The sequence below is a fragment of the Balaenoptera borealis genome, assembly GCF_965194805.1.
Source record: "Balaenoptera borealis genome assembly, chromosome: 4".
Classification (NCBI taxonomy): domain Eukaryota; kingdom Metazoa; phylum Chordata; class Mammalia; order Artiodactyla; family Balaenopteridae; genus Balaenoptera; species Balaenoptera borealis.
Window position 1 is genome coordinate 56,978,462 of NC_138861.1, and position 13,437 is coordinate 56,991,898.

The 13,437-nt window shown below is 40.8% G+C and overlaps 1 long non-coding RNA gene across 1 annotated transcript; it reads left to right on the plus strand.

The window, feature by feature from the left end:
• Positions 1-5,726: 5,726 nt before the first annotated feature.
• On the plus strand, positions 5,727-8,274 carry LOC309627489. Its single transcript, XR_014243764.1, has 2 exons — positions 5,727-5,806; positions 7,149-8,274. It is a non-coding gene; the product is annotated as an uncharacterized lncRNA (long non-coding RNA).
• The last annotated feature ends 5,163 nt before the right edge of the window (positions 8,275-13,437 follow it).

The window sequence follows — 13,437 nt, forward strand, 5'->3', positions numbered from 1 at the left end:
CTACGCACAGGTTATTCTGACGGGGGGAGGGAGGGGATCAGTATCCTTTCCATTACGTCACAACTGTCAGTGTAGTTTATCTAAAACAAATCTGATCACGAATTATATCACTTCCCAGTTTAATATAAAACCCTCCCTTGACTACCTCGAGCTCGCTTCTGGCTTCCGCCTACCTCCCAGGCCTCAACCCACTGCCCGCAGCCCACTCCCATTCAATCCCATTCACACACACGGTTTCTCACCTCCAGGCCTTTGTTCACTCTGTCCCCTCTGGAACGTCCTGTACCGTATCACCTCGGTAACTGTTTTTTAAATTTTTTTAATTTAAGACTTCAACTCCGGGTTTATTCACTGATGAAGCCTCCCTCTTCCCTTCCCAGGCTGATTTATGGCCACCTCTTCCCGGTTTTGTACAAGGCTTACACCTGTTTTTGTTTATCTGTTTGTTTTATACAATTTTATGGAGTTATGATTCACATACCATACAATTCACCAGTCTAAACTGTACAATTCAATGGGTTTTAGTATATTTATAGAGTTGTGTGACCATCACCACAATGTTATCTGTTTTTCTCAACTAATCATCTGAACTCTTGGGGACAGAAATCATGTCTTACTCATTTTTGTAAACTCAGCACATACTACCTGCCTGGCATATAGGAGGGTCTCAACAAATATTTGTTGAATAAGTGAATGTTATATGCACACATGAATTATTGACTCGATTAGAATGGCAAGCTTGCAAATTTGCTTCCCTGAAGCTGCCCATAGGACTGGATCAAAGTAAGATTTTCACAAACGCTTTATTTTGTATCTCTATACTGTACTCATCTACATGAGGTATAAGATTTCTAATTTATTTGCCTGCCTTGCCAACACCTAAGCAGTTACTTCAAAAGTTCCACACCCATTTATGGCTGTTATACAAAAAAAATTAGAAAAAACTGTATCTACCTTTATAACTTTCTTTCCTGTCTCCCTCCTTACCCTTCCTCCCTTCCTTTCACAAATACGTGAGTACCTGCCATGTGTCAAGCAGTGTGCTTGGCTATGCACAGATATGGTGAATAAAAGAGCCGTTGCTCTCATGATACTTAAAAATGAATTTCACGTAAGGGTAAATGCCAGAATTAGAGCAAGTTCCCTTAATTTATCTCAGACAAAAACCAAACATCCAGATTAGAGATTCTGGTCCTTAGACTCTACATCCCTTCCTTTTCGTAGTTGGGATCAGTTGGCCCCCATGTGTGTGCTTCTTTATGTCTCCTGTTATAATAAGAGAATTTAAACATCCGATATTAGGATTTAGAGTAACATGTAATGTGCTTGTAGTAGTAGCCTTATTGAAGCAATGTCCTGTAGAGGTGCAGCTTACCTGATTGTCCACTTTGGGCACCAGAAATTGATAGCATTAGTCAGGTGGGGTCCAGAGTCCAGTTATCTATATATAATAATATATAAAGAGGTTATTTAGCTTGAGACTTGTAAAAACCACAAAAATGCACACTCTGAGATGGGAACTCCAAGCCTCTAAATATTTAACACACAATGAGGTTCTCATTAAAGAGAAGCAATAGAGCGTTTTAATTAAACAGTGGTGCTCTGGAGAAAAACTTCCCAGGTTTGAATTCCAGTATCATCACTTACTAGTTGTGTGACTTGGGGCAAGTTACTATACCTTTCTGGGCCTCAGTTTCCTCACCTGTGAGATAATTTACTGAGGTACTTACTACCATACCTGGCACAGAGTAAACAGTCATTAAATGTTAAATGTTGTCATTACTAAGGAACCAGGGAGAGCTCTTAACCAGAGAGGTAAAATGAATAAGCTGTTCTAGTAACCTTTCTTCCAATATCTGCTTAATTCTTAATATGATACATGCTATTCTTGTTCCTATATGTGCTAGGATGTCACCTTCTTTATATGAGAACTCATTAGTTCTTTCAGAAAGTCTTTAGGCTGTGCTTATGTACTTCCTCAAAGTTCACTTTAAAGCAACTTTTCCCAATTGATTTCTAGGAAGGTTTTTATTCTCCAGGAGTCTTGGCATCATGCCAGCTGCCTGCCTGGCTAATTTCCTTGGGAAAAGTTTCACAATATTTGCCCAACCTTGTAGTTCTCTTGATCTGTGTTCTCTGCCTTCCTCAACTATCTTCCAATTGAGCTGGAAACTCCTTTGCAAGAAGAGTCTCTTCCCATTTGTAGTTCAAGTTGAAAATGAGTACTCTGATTGGACAAAAAAAGGGACTCTATGACATTTCCTACTTCATTAGTGTGCAACAGAATCACCCAGAAGGCTTGTTAAAACTCAGATTGCTGTGCTCTACCCCCCAGAGTTTCTGATCCAGTAGGCCTGGGGCAGGGCTCATTAATTTGCACTTATAATAGGTTCCCTGGGTGATGCTTATATACTAGTCTAGAGACCACACTTTAAAATCCACTTCCTATGTAATTTCATGAAACATTTACATCCATACCTATCATTAACTTGGGGAGGAGTTGTTTTATTTAACAATTTTATACTCGATATAATATAAGCAATAAAAGCATGAATTTCCCCATGTGATATGTCTCCAGGATCAGACTCTACCCACTCTTATCTTCTCCTTTATACAGAAACTGCTATTCCACATCTGGATTTCAGCTCCAAAACAGTCCAGCTGTCAGCTGGGAGAATTTTCAATGTCTGCCTGTCTACCTATCTGGATTTTAAGTATTACCAACTCCTAGGTTCCCTTCCCTCCTTGTGCTTACTTTATACTCAGATTATTTTTTTAATAAGGAAATCACTATCCAGAATAATAATTTCTTAGAAGATTGAAAGTTTGGTGAAGAATTGAAACTCATTTTGTCTTGTCCTTTCCATATATGGGAGTTTCTCTGTCCAACAACCCCTAGGAGATTGTTTTAATTCCAGATTGAATTAGGAGGTTTAGAACTGTCCAGTGGAATGCTGGTAAATGTTTGACAACCAGCTTTCCAGTACAAAAGACACAAATTTATAGTATTTGCCAATCTCCATGGTGTAAACATTCCCAAAATAGATGATTTCAAGCTATCATACATCAAATCAACCAACTCACAAAATTCTGACAACCTAGCATTTGGTTCTCACATGACTACAGCACTACCGGAAGTTTCTTAGTAAAAGCCTTTCATTACTTTTAGAAGGCCTACACTAAACCAATTCATCCTAGAGCCACACTTCTCAAACTCTAATGTAAATACAAATCATCTGAGAATCTATTAATATGTAGATTCCAATTTAGTAGGTCTGAGGTAGAGCCTGAGATTCTGATTTCTTGTTAGAAATCTGTTGGCTCCTAAGTGATATTGAAGCTGCTGGTCCATGGACCACACTTTGAGTAGCAAGGTCCTAGAACACATCCTGGAGCAAAATTCATATTTCCATCGTTAGTCCCAAACAAGAACCTTCTGAATAGGTCTCTTCCTAATACAGAGTATAAACTTAAGTGGATTCCCAAATTTCTAGGTATAAACTCCATGAGCTCCATCACTCAGTGGAGATACTAGAAATATCACTAACTTCCTGCCCCGCCTACATCTGCTGCTGTTGGAAACTTTCCTCTCCCACGTAAATAAAATTCCACAAGCCCCAGCTATTTGGATCAGTGGAAACCATCTGACTCAAGGAAAATCTATTCATACTGTAGCCAGTGATCTGGCTTGAAAAGAGAAGCTGGGCCAGTCATCCTTCTCACAGAACTGGAATTGGGAAAATGAAGGGCTGCAACATTTAGGTGGGAGAACTCAAGCTGTAAGGTCATGGCGTAGATTCAAGGCTAGAGAAGCCTTGAAAGGCAAGCTGGGGTTATTAGCAAGCAGAAATGATGCCTGAGTAGAGTCACATGAAGCCAGTCAGTTTCAAGAATAGAATGGAGTGAGGATGCCTTGAAAAGCAGAAATATCATGAAGAAGAAAGAGAGCTACCTGCCTCTGAGAGGAAGATAGCAAATGCTGCCTCAGTTCCTATTTCCGTCAAGCCTGCAGCACTGTTCCTCTCCCTGCCTTCTTGTGAGATCCATATCTACCATATATATCCCTACAACAACTCGTTTTCTTGAGCTATCACCAGTGAATGTCTTTATTTTCTAAACCAACAAACAAAGACCTAATTTAAATCATGGGACTCTAGTTATTCTAGTCAAGATGCATGAATTGGCAGCTCTCTGCCAGAATTAGTAGCAAAGCCTTAATCATGGAATCTCAGAGTTTGAAAAGTTAGATGTATAAACCCTCTCTATGATACTCTTAAATTTCTGGTTACAGATGAAGGAACAGAGGCACTGAGAAGTTCAGTAACTTGCCCAATTTGTACATAGTTGAGTTGGGATTTGAATCCAGGATGCCTGACTCCAGAGTCTATGTTTGTAACCACCAGTATACATTTATCACACACATATTTCTTGCTGGACATTGTGCTAAGCATGTAGTATAGCTTGCTTAATTAAAGATAAAGAAACTGAGGCTCCAAAAAGTTAGTGAGTTGCCCAAGGCTACACAAGTAGTGTTCGAGCCTAACAACACAGTCAGTGCATTTGACCGTCACCCCGCCTCCTGCTTCACTACCACCCTGAAACTCTGGTGTTTATACATACATACACGTATGACTCAATATTTCTCATGCCAATCTTTTACATTAGAAAATGGCCAGGTAATATCAGAGTTTGTGGAAGAAAGTAAATAACATGTAAACACCTAGACATTATTTTTTTTCTTCAAAGCCAAGGGTGGAAATCACAAGCACCAACAAAACACTAACTGGAGTTAGTTTTTTTTTTATTTCTAATGCACGCAGAGGTAAAACTTGTTTGAAATATTTATCTAAAACATGGCAATGCATTTTTTTAAAATGTTATAAATCTGAGAAAAGTAACAATAGCAACAAAGGAATTCTCAGGAAGAGGTTTTATTTTTATAGAAGAGTGTGCAAACTCATGAGAGGAAGCAGTAAGGATTAAAAGGATGTGACTCTCATCCTCCCTTCTGTGCTGTGTGGCTTTATTGTTTTGTTGACTTAGAAGTGAACTTGACATTTTGTTGTTGCACTCCTTTCAGGTCCTTTCTTTTAAATTAGGTCAGACAGAGGCTGAGTTCCTTTCCAAGGTCTGACCTTAGGGACTAATAAGGGGTTAATAATCTTATCATTAAGATTAAGTAATTATTTCTTAGTTATTTTTATCTGAAAAATATTGAATCAAGTACTCCAGTATTCACCTATGTATAGCAGCAACTCATCTTGGTCTAAATTATTGTATTCCATCTAACAGTTTTTCTGTTGTTGATACTGGGTTAGCCTTTTTCTTCTTCCCATGGTTATCAGGTGGAAGAGGTAGAACAGTGGTGGTGTTGGAGGGAATAGGGGATGGGATGGGAAGAAAAGAGGCTCAGAGTGGAGCGGGCTTTAATAATCAAGAAGCCAGAGGTTCAGTTCAAGTTTTTGTGGCATGGCCAACCCATCTAAACTATCAAGATCTTCAATCCACTCTTAACATAGCTATAACTCTTGCACATGTACCCCCCTTCTTTCAGGGGTCCTGGAAACTTCTACTGCACACTTCAAAAATCAGACATGCACTTAAAAATAAGTTGTTTACATTTCACCTAGCATACCGAACTCTTTTCTTTTAGGAGAGTTTTTCAAGTAATCTTGCCCACCATATTCTTCAGAGCTTCATTAATAATGGCAAAAAATTAAAACAACTTAACATTCAACAAATGGGAATTGTTCATAACAATTATAGAAGCACATACAGTAGAAAACTATAAACTGTTATTGAAACGGTGAGACATAACTAGTTTTATTCTTCGAGAACTATGTTTATTTAGGTCTCTTGTTTAAATAAGTATATTTCTGTGTATGTATGTATATAATCATGTATTTATGTACACATACATTATTTATATGATATATTTATATAAATATGTGAAATACATACCTATACACATACCTTTGATTTATATTTGTCTACATACACAGGACTATAATTATATATATCATATACTTATATACATTGAACTGAAAAGTGGTAGTATACATATATAGTGTGTATAAATGTGTGTATATGTGCATGTGTAGAAAAACAGGTTGAGAGATATGTAAGCATGATTTAGACAGGGTTCAAGATTTTAAAAGTAGTTATGTGTAGGTAGTGAGATTATGGCCCATTTGATTTAAAATATTGCGTATTTTTACATCAATTGTTATGAACAGATTCCTACGTAAATAAAATTATAAATAGTTATACATACTTGTATGTGTAGTGTATAATTAAAATATATATACTTTTATATAAGTATTATATTTATATTATATAATATACTTGTCTTAAAATAATACATTATGTATTGTGTTATATAGAATACATTAAATATAATGTATTATATCAGATAATAATGATATATTTCTATATTATGATATAATTGTTTTATAATCAGTATTACATGATATATCATATTAATACTGTGAACATATTAAACATATATATATATACATTGCATTAGTCATATAGTTTGTGTACAATATATGCTATGCAAAGATACATGTTAATATAATACATAATTGTTATACATTAATATAAACAGTAATATATTACATTTGTACACCAATATAATATTTAATATTGGTATATGTATATTATATTTAATATATACATAGCTAATGCTCTTTAAAGCCTTCTGCTATAAGAAGTAGAATGAGACCAGGAGTATGGCCAAAGCAAATTCTAAAAATATTAGATTATTTATATTCACTTATATGTCATTTTCCTGGAATCTGCATCTGGCTGTTAGAGAGCACACACAGCAAAATCCCAATAAAGTGCCCAGGAGGACATGGGATCCTTTATTTACTGGGACCTCAAAGGAAACATAGTGCTATTCAGTCCCCCATCAAAGAGCTAAGAGCAAATCTTGAAGCACCTAGTAAAAGCCAATTCAAACAAAAAAGATTTTCCACTTAAACTTGAAAAAGTTAAGTTCCCAAGAGACCCCCTACATCAACCACCGAAGCTCATTTGGCAGTAAAAACAATAACATTCAGCGAACAACAAGAAATCTAAAACAATAGTTGTTTTAACAAAAATAAATCCAGCAGCTAATCAGTGTCTTTCCTGTTCGAAAGAAGGCAGTGGGAAGTAGACAGAAGACCTGATAGGAAAGATAAAAAGAAGAGGAAAAGGAAAATAAAAGTTTCCAGTTTGACAATCAAGCTGTCTTCTGCATCCATTTCATCCCAAGACCACCAAGCCAGTGTGGAGGCTTTTTCCTCCTTTCCTTTTCGTGAGACTGATCACAACCAGCACCGCAGAGTCCATTAAATTAAGAAATGCTGTTGCATACATGTGTGAATGAGCTGTGAGTAAAGTACTGGAGTAGAGGACACCTAACCTGAAACGTCCTCATGAATGTCCATGTGGCTGAGCAGGAAGTTAACCTGTCACAGATGTGCTAAATCAGAATAGTTGGGTTTTATTTTATTCACTTTTCCCTGGACTCTGTTGAATGACTGTCATCTACAAGTTCAGGCTACTTTTTGCTGACGATTAATGCACTGGGAGAGCTGAGAGAAAACTAAATAGTAGGGCTGTCTTTTTCTTGACCAGTTCACCTTACTTTCCCAAACTCAAAGTCTTTCCCTATTTCTTTCTCCTTTTTATTGTAGTAAAATGAACATAACATAAAATTCACCATTTTGATCATTTTACAATTCACTGTACAATTCAGTGGAATTTAGTACTGCCACAATGCTGTGCAACTGTCACCACTGCCTAGTTGCAAAACATTTTCATCACCCCAAAAGGAAACCTACACCCATTTTAAGCAGTCATTCCCTATTTCCCTCTCTTCCAAAGCCCTGGCAACCACTAATGTATAATATTTTCCGTGTGTATGGATTTGCCACTGCTGGACATTTCGTATAAATGGAACCATACAATATGTGGCCTTTCGTGCCTGATTTCTTTCACTTAGTTGCATCCATGATGTAGCATGTATCAGTAATCCATTCACTTTTATGGCTGAATTCCCTGATCCTGTTTTTTTCATACTGTTTGAATACAAACTTTAAAATATGTTGAGGGTGAAGCTCTGTTTTAATGGCACATTAGGCCAATTCATTTAAAGAAGGTGAAAATGGAGATATTGTTGTGAAATGATAATCGTTGAGAAGCCTCAGCTAATTTGATAATGAAAAGTTTGGGAAATGTTGCAAAAAATTATTTGCTTTATATTAAAAGCCTTTTAAACAAGGATTCAGGAGATTGTCTTTCTTGCAGGTAAGTTAAATGAGGCAGAAGAAACTAACCGCCCTTTAAAACAGATTTTGAAAGGATTTTATTTATTCTTAATAGACAAATGGGAGTACAGGTTGTTCATATCCAATATGGACTCCCTGTCCAAGCACTGTTTATCATTCTAGCCACCACTACCGAATTATATTTCTTGAGACTAATGCAGCTTAACTCCTGCATATTACTTGTTTTTTTAATTTATTTTTTTATTTTTTTTAATGCTATTCTTGTCTGCTTACATTCTTTTTATGTATGTATGTATGTATGTATGCATGGCTGTGTTGGGTCTTCGTTTCTGTGAGAGGGCTTTCTCTAGTTGTGGCAAGCGGGGGCCACTCTTCATCGCGGTGCGCGGGCCTCTCACTATCGCGGCCTCTCTCGTTGCGGAGCACAGGCTCCAGACGCGCAGGCTCAGTAGTTGTGGCTCACGGGCCTAGTCGCTCCGCGGCATGTGGGATCTTCCCAGACCAGGGCTCGAACCCGCGTCCCCTGCATTGGCAGGCGGACTCTCAACCACTGCGCCACCAGGGAAGCCCTGCATATTACTTTTAAAAATTCATCTATCAAATCCATTAATACAGTATAAACAAGAGATGTTCATGTTTCAGTGCAGTTCAAATATCAGGTATAAAGACCCCTCAGTAAGAAAAGGAATCCTATATCTCTTGCCAGAATGTGGTCAGCTCTGGGGTGCTTTGCTAGCTGAAAGACACTTTTATTGTTAAGAGGATAGAGGTTGTTTAAGAGGGTTGAGAGGCAAAAAATTTTAAGTACTTGTTTGTGTTAAAAACAGTGCTAGGCTATCTCATACTCTATGTCAGTCAAGGCTCACCATTTTACGTATGTGAAAAGCGAAGTTAAAAGTGTTTTAGTAACTTACTAAAAGGCACGCAACCACTAAATTCAAGCAAGAATTCAATCCCAGATCTGTCACACTGAAGTTTGAGCTAATATTGAGATTAATAAAAATAGCACTAAATTAAAAGTTCAGAGAGATTTTTTATTTCGTACTCTTTCACTAACCCTCTTTGGAGATAAATCATTTCATTTATATGGGCCTTAGTTTTCACAACGATAATAGTTGGAAGTTTGACTAGGTGACCTCTATGTAGTCTTCCAATTCTAAAATGTTCCATTAATTTGGCTTCTTACAATAATTGCCATTGCAATATATGCGTGCTGCCACCAAGTAGCAGTAGAGAGTACTAGTTCCTTTTTTAACCCTAGTGGGGAGTGCATTTTGACATCAGACTTATCCGTCAATAGTACAGCTTGTTAATATAACTATAAAATAACAAAATAATCTGGTATTATTTCCTGTAAAGCAGAAGCTTTACATTGTGTCTATGAATCGTATCAGAATCTTTAGGTTTAAAAAATACCTGTAGGTTTTTAAACATAGAGGAAATCCAGAACCCATTGAATGAGGATTTTCAGAGATGGGACTTGGGCATCTGGATTTTGGGGCTCCCATCATTTGTATATTTTATTTTATTTTATTTTTTGCCTATGTACAACGTTTGTCACATCCTCTTGAATCTTTAGCAATTTGTTTGTTTTAAAAGTTTAGAATATTCCATAATCTTCACCTACTTTTCATAAGGTGTTATCTGTTATGTTTATTCACTCTTGTGCTTCTCCTGGTTAAAACTTCATTTTTTCTTTCTTTTGGGGGGGCCCTGCCTCATGGCTTGCAGGATCTTAGTTCCCTGACCAGGGATTGAACCCCAGGCCCCCAGCAGTGAAAGCGCCAAGTCCTAACCACTGGACCACCAGGGAATTCCCAAGACTTCTTTTTTAAATGACTTTTTTTCCCACTCTGATTCATTCCTGGGATCAGTTTCATGTGGGAACTTTAAACCAACCTTGCATTACTAGAATAAAGCCACTTTGATTGTGATATATTACTGTTTTACATACCATGGATACAGTTTGTGCTTTTATTTACAAATTTTGCATGCATGTTCAAAAGAGAAACTGGCCTATGATTCTTATTCTTGTAATATTCTTTTTACTTTTGATCTGAAGCTTATGTTGGCCTTATAAAAATTTTGAACAATATATTATTTTCTGTTTCCTGGAAGGGTTTTATGTAAGATTACCAATATTTCTTCCCTAAATATTTGGAAGAATTTACTTGGAAAGCCATTTATCCCTGGAAATCATTTTCTGTAAAGGTACTTAATTATACAAACAACTTTTTGAGCAGATACAGATTTTTTAGATTATTTCTTTTCTTGGGTTAGTCTTGTTAGGTTGCATGTTTTAAGAATTTGTAATTTTGGATGAATTTTCAAATTTATAAATATAAAATTATAATTTTAACAGCTTTATCAGGATGTACTTTACATACCATAATTTAACCCTTTAATGTATACAATTCAGTGGTTCTTAGTGTAACCACTAAAAGACGTGTGTAACCATCACAACCATCCAATTTTAGATTTCTGTCCCCCCACAAAGAAACCCATTACACATTAACAATGTTTTTTCATTCTCTCAACCCTCTCAGCTCTAGGTAACCACTAATCTCCTTTCTGTCTCTACAGATTTGCTATTATGGGCATTTCATATAAATGGGACCATACAATATGTGATCTTTTGAGAGTGGCTGCTTTTCTTTACAGAATGCTTTCATGGTTCATCCATGTTGTAACATGGATCAATATTTCATTCCTTTTTATAGCTGAATGCTATTCTATCGTACGGATATTCCACATTTTGTTTATTCATTTCTCAGATTGACATTTGAATTTTTTCCACCTTTTGTTTTTAGAAATATGCTTCTATGAACATTCATGTACAAGCTTTTGTGCAGACATAAGTTTCTATTTCTCTTAGGTATATATTTAGTAGTGGAGCTGCTGGGTCATAGGGTAACTCTATGTTTAACACTTGCAGGAACTGTCAAGCTGTTTTGTAAAATGGCCGCACATTTTGTAAAATGGCTCAGACTGTACTTTCTATCCAAAGGTATCCAAAGCCACTTTAGATGCAAAATGTTTAAAGTTGACCTTTGCTGCTGCCCAAATCGTAGCCACTGTGGGCAGTCTGCAAGATGGCATCTTAGGTTTCTCAGGAAGAAATTAGAATACACGAAGGGGGAAATAAGTGTACAATTACATAACGTAGATTTCATATTTAATTTTTGGGAAAAGCAATAATTAGGTGGCTTTTGGTTTTAACTGGAAATGGCCACTCATTGGGAAATAATTACTCGCTATTGGCCTTAGCGAGTCACTCTGGAGCTTCTCCTAGAACTAGAAAACCTAAGCTCTGCTCCCAGCAGAACCTGGAGCCGGTGCCCAGTGCTGGCGAGGCAGCACAGAACAGGGGCGTCGTCGCTGGAGGGAGCGGAAGACGGTGCAGCCCCTCTGGAAAGGAGTTGGCCAGCTCCCTAGAAAGCGAAACGCCATTGCCCACTTTTCCCCAGTGTCACCTCTTGTGCAAGTCAAGTCAGCGTCCCAGCAGGATCCTGACGTTGACACGACTGCCCCTGTCATCCGTTGCCCTGGGAAGGCCCCCGGCGGCTTTCGGTCTGGGGCTCTTCCCAGTCAGGCGAGCGTTTGTGTACAGCTTCTGTGTGGACTTCAGTCTCCATTTCCCCGGGGTAAGTGCCCATGACTGCGGTTGCCGAGTCCTGCGACGGCTGCTTTTTTAGGAAGTTTCGCAGTAGGGGAGCGCCTGGCCTGAGCCCCGCGTGCCGGCCTCTGCCCATCTCTCTGCCGCCTCAACCCCAGGAGGGAAGGTCCACGTGGACCAGCGCTCCCTCTGCACCTGCTGTGCCCTCGGTCCTCAGGGTCACAGGGCTTCCCCAGAGCACGGGCGGCGTGGGCCCCTCCCTGCGTCCCGCCCCACCCCCGCCTCATCTGGGCCCCCCACCCCCCGTGGCTTTGGTGGGAGGGTCTCAAGGAAGGACCCCCTCCTCCGAGCCTACTCCACCCTCAGTCCCCGCTTCCAGAGCTTCTGTCCCGACGCCAGGCCCATGGGGCTCCCGCAGCAGCAGCGCTGGGACTGCCGGGTTTCTGCAGTTCAGTTCAGACTCCATCTACCCGGAGTCAGAGCCCGCAGGTCAGGGCTCGGCCCACGCCAGCCACAGGTCCACGTCGTCCTCTGCGCTTGTGGCCGACAGGCTGTGTCAGGAGTTCCCACGCCCCCCAGCCCGAGTTCCGTTCGTTGGCTAGCGCGGGCCCCCAGAACACAGGCCCCCAGTCCACGGACTAGAGCACCGGGCTATTAGAAAGGAATAGCCAGGTGGAAGGAGGAGGTGGGGAGGCGTGGGGCGGGGCGCGGGGCTTCCAGGCCTCCTGCAGGCACCCAGCCCGCAGCTCTCTGAACCCCGTGTTTACCGAGATTTTGTTCCACGAGCACGATTACAGCGGGGGCCATGGGCAACGGATTCACGTTGCAACCCCTGGCCCTCTCCCCTCACAGGAGGTGGGCAGGCACGGGGGCTGTAAGATGCAACCCGTCCTGTGGCTTTAGGTTTAGGAGCTGTGTGCCAGCACTGGGGGCCAAGACCCGACCCCTTTCTCCCGTAATTCACAGCGCGGCTCCTGCTGGGCACGGAGGCTGGGGGACGACGGGAGGCCGAAGAGCATGGCGTCCGCCTTCACCCCCTCCCTCCTCTCTTGGCTGAGCCCTGCGGCCGCGCGGGTTCCCAGTGGGGCCCCCCCCCGGGGGGCCTGTCCCTTCAGGTCCTCCCAGCTGCCTGACACCCCTCTGCCCCCAGCGTGGACCCCCAGAGCCCCCAGCTCTTCCCACTCCTGGTCCAGCAGGACGGTGTCCCTGCGGCACCCTGGACAGGCGGGCGATGGGCAGCCCGGCCCCTCCCGGGAGGCAGCCCCGTGGGGTGGGGAGGGGGGCGGGCACTGCGAGCCACCCATGGTCGAGCGCGTCACCTCGGTGCGCAGCATGGGGCGCTGTGGCTACAGGCATCTCGATGGCCGGGATCAGACCCAGCTCTGCCACCAACTGGCTGGGTCCCCGGAGGCCGGTCACTGGACCCCATTGTCCCTGTTCACCCTCTGCAACGTGCGTGACCCGAGGACCCCCTCACAGGTGGTCATGAGGGCTGACCGAGTCGGTTTGTGTGGAGGGCAGAGAACAGTGAGGCCAGCAGAT